At 35.3% G+C, this 18,350-nt stretch overlaps 1 long non-coding RNA gene across 1 annotated transcript in view; it reads left to right on the forward strand.

Moving 5' to 3' along the window:
* Positions 1-18,350, forward strand: part of LOC116630246 — a 141,432-nt gene that overhangs the window by 8,526 nt on the left and 114,556 nt on the right. The window contains exon 2 of the long non-coding RNA XR_004298897.1: positions 14,309-14,425. This is a non-coding gene — a long non-coding RNA (uncharacterized LOC116630246). The remainder of the gene's footprint in view (positions 1-14,308; positions 14,426-18,350) is intronic.

Consider the following 18,350-nt stretch of genomic DNA (forward strand, 5'->3'; position numbering starts at 1 on the left):
GTCAAAAGGTACAAACTTTCAGTTATAAAATAAATGTCATAGGCATGTAGGGTATAGCATGGTGACTATAATTAATAACACTGTATTGCATATTTGAAAGTTGCTAATAGAGTAGGTCTTTTTTAAATTTATTTAAATTCAAGTTAGTTAACATATGCTATAGTATTGGTTTCAGGAGTAGAATTTAGTGATTCATCACTTACATTCAACAGCAGGTGTTCATCCCAGCAAGTGCCCTCCTGAATGCCCATCACCCAATTACCCCATCCCCCCACCCTTCTCCCCTCCAGCAACCCTCAGAAACCCTCTCCATAGTTAAGAGTCTCTGCTGGTTTGCCTCCTACTCTGTTTTTATCTTATTTTGCTTTTCCTTCCCTTCCCCTCTGTTCATCTGTTTTGTTTCTTAAATTCCACATACGAGTGAAATCATATGATATTTGTCTTTTTCTGACTGACTTATTTCACTTAACATAATACATTCTACTTCCATCCATGTTGCTAATATCAAGATTTCATTATTTGGTGGCTGAGTATATATATATATAGACATATAGTCACCTCTTCTTTATCCATTCAGCAGTCGATGGACATTTGGGTTCTTTCCATGATTTGGCTACTGCTGATAGTGCTGCTATAAACATCGCGGTGCATGTGCCCTTTGAAAAAAACCCACAAAACTATTTTTAACTTTACTCTTACATTGGATACTAAGCATGAGAAATGCTTGGTTAATTGGTAGGTTGTAAAGAAAAAATAAAAAAAAAAACTATATATAAAATATATTTTATATTATATATTTATATATTAATATATATTATATATAAAGCTTATATAGTGTGTCTATGTATACATACATACATATATATATATATATATTAATTGTGTCATAGAAAATTAACTGGTTTTGGACCTAACTTAGCATTTTTGACAATTTCTATGCTCTTTAAATTTATTTCACCATCTTACTGCTTCCTTGTTCATAGCTTTAATAAAATTTTACTTCTTTTAACTTTTAAATTGTATATTTTGACATAATGAGTCAAATTATTGTATTCCAGGTTTTGTTAGGTTTGCATGTATCTGATAAATCTTTATCATTACTTTCATTTATTTTTTACCCAGCTGTTACTTTGGTTTAAAAGACTCATTTTCTTTTAATTGGAGAATTTAATAACTTTAACTTTATCATCATCACAAATTTGAGTGATTTTAAACTGACATCTTGTTTTATGCTTTTTTCTTCTTTGCTTATTTTCTTTCTAAATTTTCTATCTCTCAAAAGATACTGTGCCTACTTTAACTATGATTGCTTTCACTTTATTCAACAATATTACCCTATATTTTTTCTTATAGTCAAAGGACTAATGTGTCAGGGAAAACTTTTTGAAATTATTCCACTAATTTCTTACATTTTATAATAATTTGTCTCACATGAAACTGCATACTAACGTGCTTGCTTTTTTTAAAATTTTGTGGACTAACAATGGCATTCAACAATGCTGTTATTCGATTATAAAACACAGGATTATGAAATAAAATTTGTGAAACACCAAGAAGTTATTAAAAATGAATACGTACTAATGGTCCCACATCAAAAACATCTGTTATAATAATTTTGATGCATTTCCATATATTTTTCTAGAAACACAATTACACGTAAGTTTTATTAGCACATAGCTTCATATTTTTTATGATTCTATCTCATGGATATTTTCTAAAATCATGATATATTTTATAAAAACACAATTTAAATGTTGATACCATTTTATTCTGTGGATATCCAACAATTGATTCAAACATTTTTATAATGCTATGTGGGTAATTATATTGAGGAAATATTACTCTTTTTTACCTTCACATCTGATTTTGATTGCTGTTACCTTTAAATTCTTAGAGGTGAAATTATTTAACCCGTAAATTTCACTTTTAGCAGAGCTTTTCTTGTCTTTACACTCACTGATTTTGCTTTGCTTAAGACTATCACATTTAAAGATAATTCAAGCCAAGTTGTTTTCTAAGATGCATAGTTTATAAATAAATGAATGAAGAAATAGATGTGAATATTTGAGGCTACAGTGGGAATCAAGTACATTACTAGTAGCATTATTGACATTATTTTGATTTTCACAAGTTTTGTATTTTGAAACAGAAGAAATAATGGAAGTGCAGAATTTACAAATTTCCAGTTCTAACTTTCAAATGGTGAGACAAAAGGAGCTACTACTTGCCTATTTTTTAAAATCATGCTATATTGGCCTTACACTAGGTCATATTTTCTTCAAGTTTTTTCATTGTGTGTGTTATTTAGGGTTTCAACATTTTTTGTTGTTGTTCTTTTCCCGTGGTAGGTTAAGTGACACTACAGTGAGGAGTACTGGCCAGATGTCATTCCAATCCCAGATAAATGTGCTGATTTTCTCTCTGATTTTTTAACATGAATAAAGCATTTTCAAAGAATTATTCATATTTTGGTACTTCATCATCCCATCAGTTATGTTCTCTGGTTTATTCTCTAACTTTTGTGATACTGTGATTTATAATAGGAAATATATATTTTATCTTTCTCCCCATTGCTGGCACAGAGCTGCTAAAACCCTTGGAATTTCCTAAGTAATGAGAGCAATATAGGTGTTTTTTTTTTGTTTTTTTTTTAATGTTAACGAGGTGACCCTTGGAAAGCACTTAAGGATGGAGGCTGATTGCCAGGAGAATCAACCATGTGTTGAGGGTTGGAACTTTCCATGTTATCCCTTCACCTCTGGGGAAGGAAAAGGGACTGGAGGTTGAATCAATTGCCAACAGCCAATTATTTAATCAACCATGCCTATGTAATAAAATCTTAAAACTGAAAAGGATTGGGTTCAAAGAGCTTATGGATAGATGAACCCGTGGAGGTGCTGGGACAGTGGTGCACACAGAGAGAACATGGAAGCTCCGTGCCCTTTCACCTTACCATGTCCTATGAATGTTTTCCATCTGGCTGTTCCTGAGATATATCCCTTTATATAAACTGGTGATCCAGTAAGTAACATCTTTCTCTGAGTTCTGTGAGCTGCTCTAGCAAATTAATTAAAGTTGAGGAAGAAGTCATGGGAACCTCTAATTTATAACCAGTGGGTCAGAAGTACAGGTCATAACCTGGGCTTGTGACTGGTATCTGAAGTTGTATGGGTAGGGAGGCAGTCTTGTATGACTGAGCTCTTAGCCTGTGGGATCTGACTATCTCTGGGTAGATAGTATCAGAATTTAGTTGAATTCTTAGACATCCTGCTGGTGTCCGAGAATTGCTTTTTGGTGGTAGGGAAGCTCTTTCTCCCCGACAAATTGGAACTGGGATCTAGACAAATTTACCTTGCAAAATCATATCCCTGCCTACAGCCCTCCCTTAACAATAGTAATTTATTTGTTTATTATCTAAAATTAGAATAATTACCATTAGCTTTACACTACTCTGGATATATTCCCAGTACATAAGACATTAAAGTTTACAGTTTAGGTAAGGTGATGTAAAATAGGTGAATCATTTAAAAAACCAGAAACAAGTAGAAACTCTTTGAAATTAAGCCAAACGGGTAAAGGTTAGAAAGTAGAGAAAAGACCAAAGTTAGAGAAAAGAGAAAGAGAACAGACTCTCTTGGAATAAATTAATAGATATTTATTATATCTTCTGCACAATGAATTTTTATCAGGGATAACTTTATTCTGGTAAAGAAAGAGAACTTACATATACCTCTTTCTGTAGGGTCATAACTATGTACATTTGTTGGAGTCTAGAGAACAAGTCTTTTTTATCCTTGTGGCAAAATTCTTTTTAGACTGTATTTCAGATTACTAGGCAGTAGTGGCTAGGCAGTAGTATATAAACATAGTGTCCTAAATCCCCAAGTGTCTTGAATCTGACAGTTGCAGCTGAGCTTTCTTCCAATGAATCTTGTTAAGCTCTTTATTGGTCGCTAAGTTCACACAACCACGTCACCCAGATGTGATCTAAAAGTTCTATGAAATTCAAAAGTAACTCTCTCTACATTTACTTCTAAAGCACACAAAACTGGGGATAGGGTAAATAAATCGGTTTCTTTTTGTTTGAGTGAGTTTTTAAAATCTCAAGATGCCTCCAAGAGAATTTCCTCAAGGACTGGCATTTCTCAAATACTGGCATCTAGGACAATTGGGAGCAACATGATACATTGTCATTATTGTCATTCCCAGAGTGATCAGCACAACACTTGACACACTTGACAATGGAGACCCAGGCACACTGAGTGACTAGAGCACAAGGTGAATATAGCATTCATTCTAATATATTGCCCCATTTTTTAAAAAATCAATAATGATTAGGGATTTGGTATCTATTTGAGAAAATTTCATTTGTTCCGAAGGAGATAGACATGAGTTTGCGTATGATTGGCTCTTTTTAGCTTAAGAGATTGAACATGCAGTTTAATATTTCTGAGCTTTAGTTATTTTTTTCTTAATACAAAAGATGGGAAGCAAAAATATGTTTCATAATATGATTTTTAATGATATAAAGATAAAAAATATAATGCATATTAAGTTTCTGGCATGTAGAAATTGAAGATACTATAAATAAAAGTTTTATTCTTCCATTTATGGTATGTGCATTCCAGAGAATAAAATAATAAGGATGATTTTTTAGAAAAGAGCTGTTAGGTTGTATAGCAGTATACAGTTTACAGGGGAATGTTATACCCATAATTAACAGAATCTTTGTTAAATATTTTTAAAAATTGTTTTTATCTATATTTTACAGAGAAAAAGTGAAAAGTTATAAAGTTAAATGATTTATCTAAGTCATAATGGGTAAATAGTAGAATTAAGAATTTAGTGTAGGCATTTCTTATTCCTAGTTCAGTGCTCTTTTGCTATTAGAAAAAAATATTTCATTCTATGTATTACTTAGTATTATGCAAGTCAATTTTGGACTTTTATGGAGAAATGTCGGTATAGTAAATTTCTTAATAGCAATAAGACACATTGGAGTTTAGAGATTATGGGAGCATCACTAGGTTGAATGCTTTACATGCATCATATTATATAGTGTGGTATGTCTGTGATTGTTATAGTAAAAATTTCATTCACTGAAATATATTCAAAATGAGTGGTGATATTATTCAGCAGCTGTTTTTTTTTAATTTTTGTTCTAAAAAATAAAATTGTATTTGAAGGACACATTATGTTTTTTGCCAACCTTCTCCTTAAGATCTCCTTAAAATCTCTCGTATCCAAATTTGTATAACAGAAAAATACAGGTTCTTTAATTGTATAAAATTGGGTGTGAATGAATATATTACTTTTTTAGGCGATATTTGATAGTGTTATTTCTCTCAATGTATTTCAGAATAGTAGAGTCTAAACTTATAGGAGATGGTGCTTTTAAATAAAAATGTATTTTATTACGCTCTCCACACGAATTTTTGGATCTTCTTTGTGATTCATTTTGCCATTTTAGAAGGAAAAATACTTCATCAAATAATTGCAAAACATGTTTTATTAAATAATTGTAAGCACATTTTATTTATATTTGAGTTGTTTTATTTTACTTTAAAATAATAAATTTATTTAATTATAATTCTACTACCCATGCTACCTTCTAAAGATTCTGTATCACGCAAGGATGTTTCTGAATATTTGTGTCTGTGGGTAAGATAGAGACAATCAAGGCAGGTGCTGACAGTCCCAGCCAACTGCTCTTCAAAGGGCTGGACGCAGCTATTTAGAATCATAGCATCATCTCAATATTCCCAGATACTTTAATGAGTTTCCCCTCTAATTAAATGTGCAACTTGCAGAGATCTTTGAGTGCCAGATTGCTGTGACTGCCAACAAGTTTTCTTTGTTTTATTTATTTATTTATTTATTTATTTATTTATTTATTTATTTAAAAGATTTTATTTATTTATTTGACAGAGAGAGAGACAGCGAGAGAGGGAACACAAGCAGGGGGAGTGGGAGAGGAGAAGCAGGCTTCCCGCCGAGCAGGGAGCCCGACGTAGGGCTCGATCCCAGGACTCTGGGATCACGACCTGAGCCAAAGGCAGACGCTTAACGACTGAGCCACCCAGGCGCCCCCAAGGTTTCTTTGTTTTAAATCAGATTTTACATCACCTAAAAAGTCCATTTTTAGTAGTTTCATTATAAATGGAAGTTGGATTTTATTTCAATTAAATAGCTTACAAACTGTTAGTAGGGAGGGAGACGGAACCTAAGTATGCTATTAAAATCTTTCAGAAAGCAACTGTAAACAAAACAGAAGAAATAAACAATATAAGCCAACCAGGAAAACAGATGGAAGGAACGAAGAATCATCAAAGTTCAGTGTTAAAATTTCAAGCTGAATTGTCAGAATACTTATGAGAGTTACACCATGGTGTTGCTGTGTATTACTTCCATCTCTTGATGGTAATTCATTAACATCAAAAATATTTTTCCTGTTATTTTAAAAGGGTTAAATGATGCACTTTTCATTGTGTAGTAACTTAGGATAGAAATCAATTTCGAAGCATCTTTCTTAAAACAGCAAGGAAAATCACACATTTTTTAACCATAAAACACCTAAAATATATTCTATACGTTTTATTATTTATTTATTTATTTATTTATTTATTTTCTAATGGTTAATTTTTAAAATTTTATTATGTTATATTAATCACCATACATTACATCATTAGTTTTTGATGTAGTGTTCCATGATTCATTGTTTGCGTATAACACCTGTGCTCCGTTTAGTACGTGCCCTCTTTAATACCCATCACCAGGCTAACCCATCCCCGCACCCCCCTCCCCTCTAGAACCTTCAGTTTGTTTCTCAGAGTCCATAGTCTCTCATGGTTCGTCTCCCCCTCCGATTTCCCCCCCTTCATTTTTCCCTTCCTACTATCTTCTTTTTTTTTTTTTGTTAACATATAATGTATTATTTGTTTCAGAGGTACAGGTCTGTGATTCAACAGTCTTACACAATTCACAGCATTCACCATAGCACATACCCTCCCCCATGTCTATCACCCAGCCACCCCATCCCTCCCATCCCCCACTGCTCCAGCAACCCTCAGTTTGTTTCCTGAGATTAAGAATTCCTCATATCAGTGAGATCATATGATACATGTCTTTCTCTGATTGACTTATTTCGCTCAGCATAATACCCTCCAGTTCCATCCACGTCATTGCAAATGGCAAGATTTCATTCCTTTTGATGGCTGCATAATATTCCATTGTATATATATACCACCTCTTCTTTATCCATTCATCTGTCAATAGACATCTTGGCTCTTTCCACAGTTTGGCTATTGTGGACATTGCTGCTGTAAACATCGGGGTGCACATACCCCTTCAGATCAGTACATTTGTATCTTTGCGTTAAATACGCAGTAGTGCAATTGCTGGGTCGTATGGTAGCTCTATTTTCAACTTTTTGAGGAACCTCCATTCGGTTTTCCGGAGTGGCTGCACCAGCTTGCATTCCCACCAACAGTGTAGGAGGGTTCCCCTTTCTCCACATCCCCGCCAACATCTGTCGTTTCCTGACTTGTTAATTTTAGCCATTCTGACTGGTGGGAGGTGGTATCTCATTGAGGTTTTGATTTGGATTTCCCTGATGCTGAGTGATGTTGAACACTTTTTCATGTGTCTGTTGGCCATTTGGATGTCTTCTCTGGAAAAATGTCTGTTCATGTCTTCTGACCATTTCTTGATTGGATCATTTGTTCTTTGGGTGTTAAGTTTAAGAAGTTCTTTATAGATTTTGGATACTAGCCCTTTATCTGATATGTCATTTGCAAATATCTTCTCCCATTCTGTCGGTTGTCTTTTGGTTTTGTTGACTGTTTTTTTTTGCTGTGCAAAAGCTTTTTATCTTGATGAAGTCCCAATAGTTCATTTTTGCCCTTGCTTCCCTTGCCTTTGGTGATGTTTCTAAGAAGAAGTTGCTGCGGCTGAGGTCAAAGAGGTTGCTGCCTGTGTTCTCCTGTAGGATTTTGATGGACTCCTGTCTCACATTGAGGTCTTTCAACCATTTGGAGCCTATTTTTGTGTGTGGTGTAAGGAAATGGTCCAGTTTCATTCTTCTGCATGTGGCTGTCCAATTTTCCCAACTCCATTTGTTGAAGAGACTGTCTTTTTTTCCATTGGACATTCTTTCCTGCTTTGTCGAAGATTAGTTGACCATAGATTTGAGGGTCCATTTCTGGGCTCTCTATTCTGTTCCATTGATCTATGTGTCTGTTTTTGTGCCAGTACCATACTGTCTTGATGATGACAGCTTTGTAATAGAGCTGGAAGTCCGGAATTGTGATGCCGCCAGCTTTGCTTTTCTTTTTCAACATTCCTCTGGCTATTCGGGGTCTTTTCTGGTTCCATACAAATTTTAGGATTATTTGTTCCATTTCTTTGAAAAAAGTGGATGGCATTTTGATGGGGATTGATTTGAATGTGTAGATTGCTCTAGGTAGCATTGACATCTTCACAATATTTGTTCTTCCAATCCATGAGCATGGAACATTTTTCCATTTCTTTGTGTCTTCCTCAATTTCTTTCGTGAGTATTTTATAGTTTTCTAAGACAGATTCTTTGCCTCATTGGTTAGATGTATTCCTAGGTATCTTATGGTTTTGGGTGCAATTATAAATGGAATCGACTTCGTAATTTCTCTTTCTTCTGTCTTGTTGTTGGTGTATAGGAATGCCACTGATTTCTGTGCATTGATTTTATATCCTGCCACTTGACTGAATTCCTGTATGAGTTCTAGCAGTTTTGGGGTGGAGTCTTTTGGGTTTTCCACATAAAGTATCTTATCATCTGCAAAGAGTGAGAGTTTGACTTCTTCTTTGCCAATTTGGATGCCTTTTATTTCTTTTTGTTGTCTGATCACTGTGGCTAGGACTTCTAGTACTATGTTGAATAGCAGTGGTGATAGTGGACATCCCTGCCGTGTTCCTGACCTTAGGGGGAAAGCTCTCAACTTTTCCCCATTGAAAATGATATTCGCTGTGGGTTTTTCATAGATGGCTTTTATGATATTGAGGAATGTACCCTCTATGCCTATGCTCTGAAGAGTTTTGATCAAGAAAGGATGCTGTACTTTGTCAAATGCTTTTTCTGCATTTATTAAGAGGATCATATGGTTCTTGTTCTTTCTTTTATAAATGTATTGTATCATATTGATTGATTTGCAGATGTTGAACTAACCTTGCAGCCCAGGGATAAATCCCACTTGGAAGTGGTGAATAATCCTTTTAATGTACTGTTGTATCCTATTGACTAATATTTTTGTGAGAATTTTTGCATCCATGTTCATCAAGGATATTGGTCTGTAATTCTGTCTGGGTTTGGGATCAAGGTAATGGTGGCCTCATAAAACGAGTTTGGAAGTTTTCATTCCATTTCTATTTTTTGGAACAGTTTCAGAAGAATAGATATTAATTCTTCTTTAAATGTTTGGTAGAATTCCCCTGGGAAGCCATCTGGCCATGGGTTCTTGTTTTTTGGGAGATTTTTGATGACTGCTTCAATTTCCTTAGTGGTTATAGGTCTGTTCAGGGTTTCTATTTCTTCCTGGTTCAGTTTTGGTAGTTGATACATCTCTAGGAATGCATCCATTTTTTCCAGATTATCTAATTTGCTGGCATAGAGTTGCTCATAATATGTTCTTATAATTGTTTGTATTTCTTTGGTGTTGGTTGTGATCTCTCCTCTTTCATTCATAATTTTATTTATTTGGGTCATTTCTCTTTTCTTTTTGATAAGTCTGGCCAGGGGTTCATCCATCTTATTAAATCTTTCAAAGAACCAGCTTCTAGTTATGTTGATCTGTTCTACAGTTCTTTTGGTTTCTATTTCATTGATTTCTGCTCTGATCTTTACTATTTCTCTTCTCCTGCTGGGTTTAGGCTTTATTTGCTGTTCTTTCTCCAGCTCCTTTAGGTGTAGGGTTAGGTTGTGTACTTGAGACCTTTCTTGTTTCTTGAGAAAGGCTTATATTGCTATATACTTTCCTCTTAGGACTGCCTTTGCTGCTTCCCAAAGATTTTGAACAGCTGTGTTTTCATTTTCTTTTGTTTCCATGAATTTTTTTAATTCTTCTTTAATTTCCTTTAATTTCCTGTTGACCCATTCATTCTTTAGTAGGATGCTCTTTAGCCTCCATGTATTTGAGTTCTTTCCGATTTTCCTCTTGTGATTGAGTTCTAGTTTCAAAACACTGTGGTCTGAAAATAGGCAGGGAATGATCCCAGTCTTTTGGTACCTGATGAGACCTGACTTGTGACCTAGGATGTGATCTATTCTGGAGAATGTTCCATGGGCACTAGAGAAGAATGTGTATTCTGTTGCTTTGGGATGGAATATTCTGAATATATCTGTAAAATCCATCTGGTCCAGTGTGTCATTTAAAGTCTTTATTTCCTTGTTGATCTTTTGCTTAGATGATCTGTCCATTTCAGTGAGGGGGGTGTTACAGTCCTCCACTATTATTGTATTATTGTTGATGTGTTTCTTTGCTTTTGTTATTAATTGCCTTATATAATTGGCTGCTCCTATGTTAGCGGCATAGATATTTACAACTGTTAGATCTTCTTGTTGGATAGACCCTTTAAGTAGGATATAGTGTCCTTCCTCATCTCTTATTAAAGTCTTTGGTTTAAAATCTAATTTGTCTGATATAAGGATTGCCACCCCAGCTTTCTTTTGGCGTCCATTAGCATGGTAAATTGTTTTCCATCCCCTCACTTTCAATCTGGGGGTGTTTTTCGGTCTAAAATGAGTCCCTTGCAGACAGCATATTGATGGGGCTTGTTTTTTTATCCAATCTGATACCCTGTGTCTTTTGATTGGAGCATTTAGCCCATTTACATTCAGGGTAACTATTGAAAGATATGAATTTAGTGCCATTTTATTGCTTATAAGGTGACTGTTACTGTATATTGTCTGTATTCCTTTCTGGTCTATGTTACTTATGGGCTCTCTCTTTGCTTAGAGGACCCCTTTCAATATTTCTTGTAGGGCTGGTTTTGTGTTTGCAAATTCCTTTAGTTTTTGTTTGTCCTGGAAGCTTTTTTCTCTCCTTCTATTTTCAATGACAGCCTAGCTGGATATAGTATTCTTGGGTGCATATTTTTCTGTTAGTGCTCTGAATATATCATGCCAGTCCTTTCCAACCTGCCAGGTCTCTGTGGATAGGTCTGTTGCCAATCTAATGTTTCTACCATTATAGTTTAAGGATCTCTTGTCCTGAGCTGCTTTCAGGTTTTTCCTTTTGTCTCTGAGAGTCATTAAGTTTTACTATTAGATGTCGGGGTGTTGACCTATTTTTACTGATTTTGAGGGGGGTTCTCTGTGCCTCCTGGATTTTGATGCCTGTTTCTTTCCCCAAATTAGGGAAGTTCTCTGCTATAATTTGCTCCAATATACCTTCTGTCCTTCTCTCTCTTTCTTTTTCTTCTGGGATCCTAATTACTCTAATATTGTTTTGTCTTATGGTATCACTTAGCTCTTGAATTCTGCCCTATGATCCAGTAGTTGTTTATCTCACTTTTTCTCTGCTTCTTTATTTTCCATCATTTGGTCTTCTATATCCCTAATTTTCTCTTCTCTTGTCCTAGCAGTTAGAGCCTCCATTTTTGATTGCACCTCATTAATAGACTTTTTGATTTCGACTTGGTTAGATTTTAGTTATTTTATTTCTCCAGAAAGGGTTTCTCTAATACCTTCCATGCTTTTTTCAAGCCCAGCTAGTATCTTTAAAATTATCATTTTGAACTCTAGTTCTGACATCTTACTAATGTCCGTATTGATTAGGTCCCTGGCAGTCGGTACTGCCTCTTGTTCTTTTTTTTTTGAGGTGATTTTTTCCATCTTGTCATTTTGTCCAGAGGAGAATAGATGAATGAGAGAACAAAATGCTAACAGGGTAACAATGAACCTAGAAAAATATACACTAAACAAATAAAAGAGACCTGAAACCAGGAAAAAGAAAGGGAAAGGAAGAAAAAAGAAAAAAGATTTAAAAAAAGAATATAATCAGATATGATCAGGGCTGGTGCATAGAACAGTGCCACTCACTAGATTTTGGGCATATTTTGGTCTGTTAGAAGAAAGTGCCTCCCAAAGTTTTAAAGAAAGAAAAACTTATATATGTACAAAAATAAGGGTAAATATGACGAAGGGATGAAATATGACTGTAAAGATGAAAATTATAAAAGATTTTATAAGAGGAATTAATAAGACAAGAAGCTGGTTGAAAAAAGAAAGAAGAGAAATTAAAAAAAAAGTGTGGGGGAGAGAATGTGATCAGGCAGGAGACTAGAACAAAGCCATACACTAGAGATTTAGGGTATATTTTGGTCTGTTAGAAGAAACTATATCCCAAAATTTTAAAGAGAGAACAACTTATATATATACCAAAAATTAGGTTAACTACTATGAAGGGATAGAATATGACTCTAAAAATGAAAATAAAAAAGATTTTTTAAAAAGGGATTGATACGATGTTGGTTGAAAAAGGGAAAAAGAAAAATTGAAAAAAAAAAGAAAATTAAAAAAATTAACTTTGAAAGACTAAGGAATCATGGGAAAAAAGCCATGAATTCTGTGTGCTGTATTTCCCTAGCGCTGGAGTTCTGCCGTTCTCATTGACTGGTAAACTTGTTCTTGGCTGGCTGTTCTTGCTGTACTTCTGGGGGAGGGGCCTATTGCCATGGTTCCCAGATGTCTTTGCCAGAGGCGGAATTGCCCCGCCCTTGCCGGCTCCGGGCTAAGTAATCTGCTTGGGTTTCCTCTCGGGAGCTTTTGTTCCCTGCAAGCTTTCCTTGAGAGTGAAAATGGGAGCCTCCCAATCTCAGTCCTGGAGGAGCCGAGAACGTGGGGCCCCACTCCTCAGTGAGCCCCCAGAGAAAAGCAGTCAATCACTCCCATCTCCCTGGTCTCCTGCCGCACTCCGTGCTCACCCGGCCTGTGACCCTGTGTTTCTATCTCTGGCACCCGACCCCCTGTGGAGTCTCCAAACCCTGCAGATCCCTGCGGTGCACTCCCGCGCCTCTACTCCCGGGGGGAGGAAGGGGAGTCTCCCTGGATCTGCCGCTTGTTGGGTCCCTGCTTCCAGAAAGTGGTCGCTTTTCTGTTCAGAGAGTTGCTGCTATTCTTTTCTTCAATCTCCTGTTGAGTTCGTAGGTGTTCAGAATGGTTTGATCCCTATCTAGCTGAATTTCTGGGACCAGATGAAATTTAGGTCCCCTACTCCTCTGCCATCTTGCTCCTCCCCCCCATTCTATACTTTTAAAGTCTTAGGTTACTTTCCATACTTTATGCATTTTAAATTGTTCTGGGCTGGCCTGTGTTAAAAATAATTTGTCAGTTGTTTTCTATGTACCAATATTGTGTTAAAGATAACCTGGTAGGAACACATTCATCACAGGAACTCTAAGGAGGCACTTTGAGGTACCATGCAATAGAGATCTTGTTTCCATATTTCTGCCCAAATGCCAAGTTCATTAAACCAACAACAACCATATATACAGTTCATGAAAGCACAATATTTAGGTCAGAAAACAGAGCTGTTAATCTATGAAGAGAGCCATTTCCAGGTTATAGTGTAATGAGCTGCAGGGCTTTTGCAGAATATATAAGAACAAAATGCTTTAGGAAGGCAATTGAAAAAGACTACATTTAAAATGAATTTTGATCTACCTCATAACAGATGAAAACCCTTTTTACAAATAGAAATAAGGATTCCAGTTTAGGAATAGCACATCCAAGTACCAGGGTTAAAGTAAGTCAGTAATATTCAGATGAGGATTAGCAAGAGGCAATCAAGATTGAAAAAAAATAGAACCCGGTCTTTAGAGAAGGAAAATTGATTAAGAGACCCATTATAGGGGTGCCTGGCTGGCTTAGTTGATAGAGAATGCAACTCTTGATCTCAGGGTTGTGAGTTTGAGCCCCATGTTGGGTGTAGAGATTACTTAAAAATAAAAAAAAATAAAAAATCTTAAAAAAAGAGACCCATTATAGTTTTAGTATATTATATTGTATTATATTTAACTGTATAATACATTTATTTAGTTTTATGTAGTAGTAAAGACTGAGATTTTCTAAAGTAGTCATTTCTATGACCTTTGTAAGATTTTTTATTCTATTAATTGGTGTGATGCAATGATAATCTTTGTCCATGGTGTTGATTTCCATCTAACCCTGTTGTGGTAGGGTCTTTTAACATAATAATACTTGAATATTTGAAATGATACTTGAATAATACTTGAAATGTATATAAGAACAAATTAATTTTGGATTTGTCTTACAGAAGATACAGTCTGAAGAAAAGAGATGGCACAAGCTAATTTATATGGGGGAATGCCATGATTCATCACTTTTTGGAAAAAGCGAGAAAGAATGGTCTTTTGGAATCTGACCACAAGAGGTAAGAAGGTGGGACAGTTGATGCTAGTAGATTTATCAGAGAGGTGGGAGGAAAGAGGGATTAATGAAAGAAGGAAAAAGATCAGGGAAGAAGGAACTTTCATGTACTCATTCATGACTGGATGCTGGATTCTGAATATGTTCAAAATTGTTTATTAAAAAGTTTATGTTCTTTCTGGTAATGAATTCTTTACGCTTGTTTTAGGTAAGGCTCTAGCTAACATTGCCAGGCAGTACTATACTTTAGAGAATCCATAGTACAAACTAGTGCTTCTCATTTTCCTCCTTCATGTCTTTCTCAGAATATTAAATCAGGTACTCAGAATCTGTGAAAGAATAGATTTGCATTCAGACTTAAATCTCAATGAATGAATGCATTTAACTGAGAGGATTCTAAACTCTGACATTCAAAACAGCTGCCCATTATTCAGCATCTACTAAGTTTCAAACATTGTTTTGAGTGCTTTGTATTTGTTATTTTGTTTAGTGATTAAAACTTCCCTGGGAGCATGTATTACTTTGCCAATTATATCAAATAGGAAACTACTCAGAGATCCAAGTGTACACAGCTGGAATGGCAATTGAAGTTTCTCTAAATCCAAAGCCCTATCTTTAAAATGTGTGTGCACACGCATGCGCTTGCACATACAACGAATCAGATTTGAGTATTGCCTCTGCCCTACTGGATTTTAGAGATTATTTTTAAGACCAAGTGTGTATTTCTTAAGTAGCTACATTGTAGAATATTGTGTTGAGTTGTAAGATACAAAGCAAAATAAAAGAAAAAATCAGCTCTTGATGAATTCCTAAACTTCATCCGTATTAGCAAACAGAAAGGCCACTTTGTTTTGTTTTTGTGTTTTTGTCCTGATATTATATTATTAAATAACTATTCTGAAACACTGTTACTCATGGAATCTCCTCCTTCTCAAATCACTTTTCCCTCAGCTTTTGGGACACCACTGCCTGCTAGATTTTCTCCCACTTTCTGGGACCTCTCTTTTATTTAATTTTTGCTACTAAACTTTATGATATTATTCTTGAAGTTCTCTCCTTGATCAGATACCTCTGCCACAGATAACCAATTCCTGGTCAAACACATCTATTTTCCTGGCCTTGTCTGATGACTCTTGTCTTTAGCAAGCTGTAACACATTTCTATTTCATATTCATTCAAAATTATCTCATTCAACACTCATTCATGTAATAAATTGTAATGGGGGTATTATTGTGTGGCAGGCATAGTTTTTGGCTTTGGAAACCCAGAGCAAGAGCCTGTTCTCAAGTAGTTTGGATATCTCACTGATACCTCAAATTCATTACGTCTCCAATCAGACTCTGCCACTTCCTCAGAAAATATTTTTCTCCGATATTCTCTATCTCAGTGACTAATTTGCCTTTCGTTCATTTTCTTCAGTTAGACTCTTGGTCATCATATCGCTTAATTTACACATTCTCTCATGTCAATAAATGTTGCAGGTTCTATCAGTCATTATCTCACAAATCTTTTTTCTCCCTTCCCTCTCTCACAGCTGTAGAGTTCAGACTCTTACCATTTCTCATGTGAATTTATCAGGAAAAGACTCATATCTATTTTTGCTACCTCTCAGGTGGCTCCTAGGTAATGTATTTTCCATACTAATTCCAGAATGACCTTTCTAAAATAAAAAAACAAATTTGATCAGGACACTTCCCTGCAAAGCTTTCGGTGCCTTCCCAAAGCTTTCAGGATAAAGTTCAAACAGCTTAGTGTGTAAAGCTTTGTCTTGTTTTTTTCTCTTTAGATTAATCTTCTACTTATATACAAGTGTATATTCTACATGCAAATTGGATAGTGCAGTTTCTCACTTTTGTGTATTTATTCATTTTATTTTTCTCAGGTCAAACAGGGTTTACTTTAGAAAGTTTTCTCTGAACCCATCTTGATGAATTAGAGAAATCTCTGACATGATTCCTCTTGCATTCTGTGCATCTATAAAATCACTTAAACATTGCACTTTGATTTCTTTGATTATTTTATAGTCTGAATCATGAGTGTGTTGAGTATATTCAAGCTTTAGGAACTTGAGCTTTATTTATATTTTTAAGTCCTATCACACTTTCTGGACCACAAAAGATACTGAATAGGGTCATCTATAGAATAACTATATTCCTGATATGTGGTCTAGAATTAGTCAAAGTTTCATGTAAGAGTGGAATAGACTTGGCATGAAGTACATATGCTGTTTGAGTTGGTGTTGAAGAAAGAAGCTTTTTTTTTTTTTTTTAAAGATTTTATTTTATTTATTTGAAACAGAGAGAGAGAGCACAAGAGGGGTGGGGTGAGAGGGAGAAGCAGACTCCCTGGCGAGCAGGGAGCCCATGCGGGACTCGATCCCAGGACTCCGGGATCATGACCTGAGCGGAAGGCAGTCGCTTAACCAACTGAGCCACCCAGGCGCCCGAAAGAAGCTTTTGATTAAAACAACATCATGTAAAAAGGAACAGACACAAGGAAAAAGTAAAGAGTATAGAGACTAACCCATTTGAGAGATGGTGATAATAGCGATCTGGCCTGAAACGTGCACTGGGATTGACAGATGAGGTCTAATGTGATGAATATTTTTGGAGCTTGTCTTTTCTTTTCTTTTATTTCCTTCTTCTTGTTTTTCTTTTCTTGCTTTCTTTTTTCTCCTTCATTTCTTTCTTTTAGTTCTTTCTATTAATTCTTTCCTTCCTTTCTCCCTTTTATTTTTCTTTCCTTCTTTTCTTTTTCTTTTTTCTTTTTTTAAGACACACATAAAAGAAAACCCTTGTAGGTACAGTGTTTTTCCATTTATTAATATCAAAGATTTTCAGTATTTATGGCGTCTTTTTTCTAGTGTCATGTTTTCTCTCTGATTAACCATGTGCAAACATTTATTTACTTCCTCACCTGATTTACACAACTGTAGATCATAACAGAAACCGAAATGTGGAACATGCTGTTTATTCTGCCTGGCGCTGCCCTACTGTTACCTATCATTATTATTTTTTGTTACATATTAGTAACCAAATTTTGAATTTAGATTCCATGGACTTTTAGTTTTTGCTTGTCTGTTATGTGGAATATGAACTTAACTTGCTTTTCAGAGGTTCTTAGTTTGTATTTTCTAATATTGCCTTGAGGCTGCTTGTCTATGTGTACCAGGTCTCCCCCTCAAGATTATGCTTCTTTCTTCTGCTGCTGCAATAGCACTGCCTTGCAGGACATAAGGACACTCAGTGTAGCATGATGCCTAAGGGCACAGTTTATGCAACGAGACTATTTTGGTTGGAATAATGGTTACACTCCTCACGTACTGTGTGACATTGTGCAAACTACTTAACATTTCTGTGCCTCAGCAATAAAATACAAATAATCATATGGCCCTCATAGGGGAGTCATGAGATTTAAAATACTTAATATGTATAAAGCACTTAGAATAACTTTAGGAATACAATAATAACTAATAAATTTTATATTAAATGATTCCTCCAGATTATTACCTCCTGCCAGTGACAAAGACACATAGTATATACTTTTTAAAATATGTGAGGTTTAATCGCCAAAGGCAAGGGAAGCAAGGGCAAAAATGAACTCTTGGGACTTCATCAAGATAAAAAGCTTTTGCAAAGCAAATGAAACAGTCAACAAAACCAAAAGACAACTGACAGAATGGGAGAAGATATTTGCAAATGACATATCAGATAAAGGGCTAGTATCCAAAATCTATAAAGAACTCATCAAACTCAACACCAAAAGAACAAAGAATCCAATCAAGAAATGGGCAGAAGACATGAACAGACATTTTTCCAAAGAAGACATCCAAATGGCCAACAGACACATGAAAAAGTGTTCAATATCGCTCGGCATCAGGGAAATCCAAATCAAAACCTCAATGAGATACCACCTCACACCAGTCAGAA

This window comes from Phoca vitulina, unplaced genomic scaffold, assembly GCF_004348235.1.
Source record: "Phoca vitulina isolate PV1807 unplaced genomic scaffold, GSC_HSeal_1.0 scaffold3, whole genome shotgun sequence".
Taxonomy (NCBI): Eukaryota; Metazoa; Chordata; class Mammalia; order Carnivora; family Phocidae; genus Phoca; species Phoca vitulina.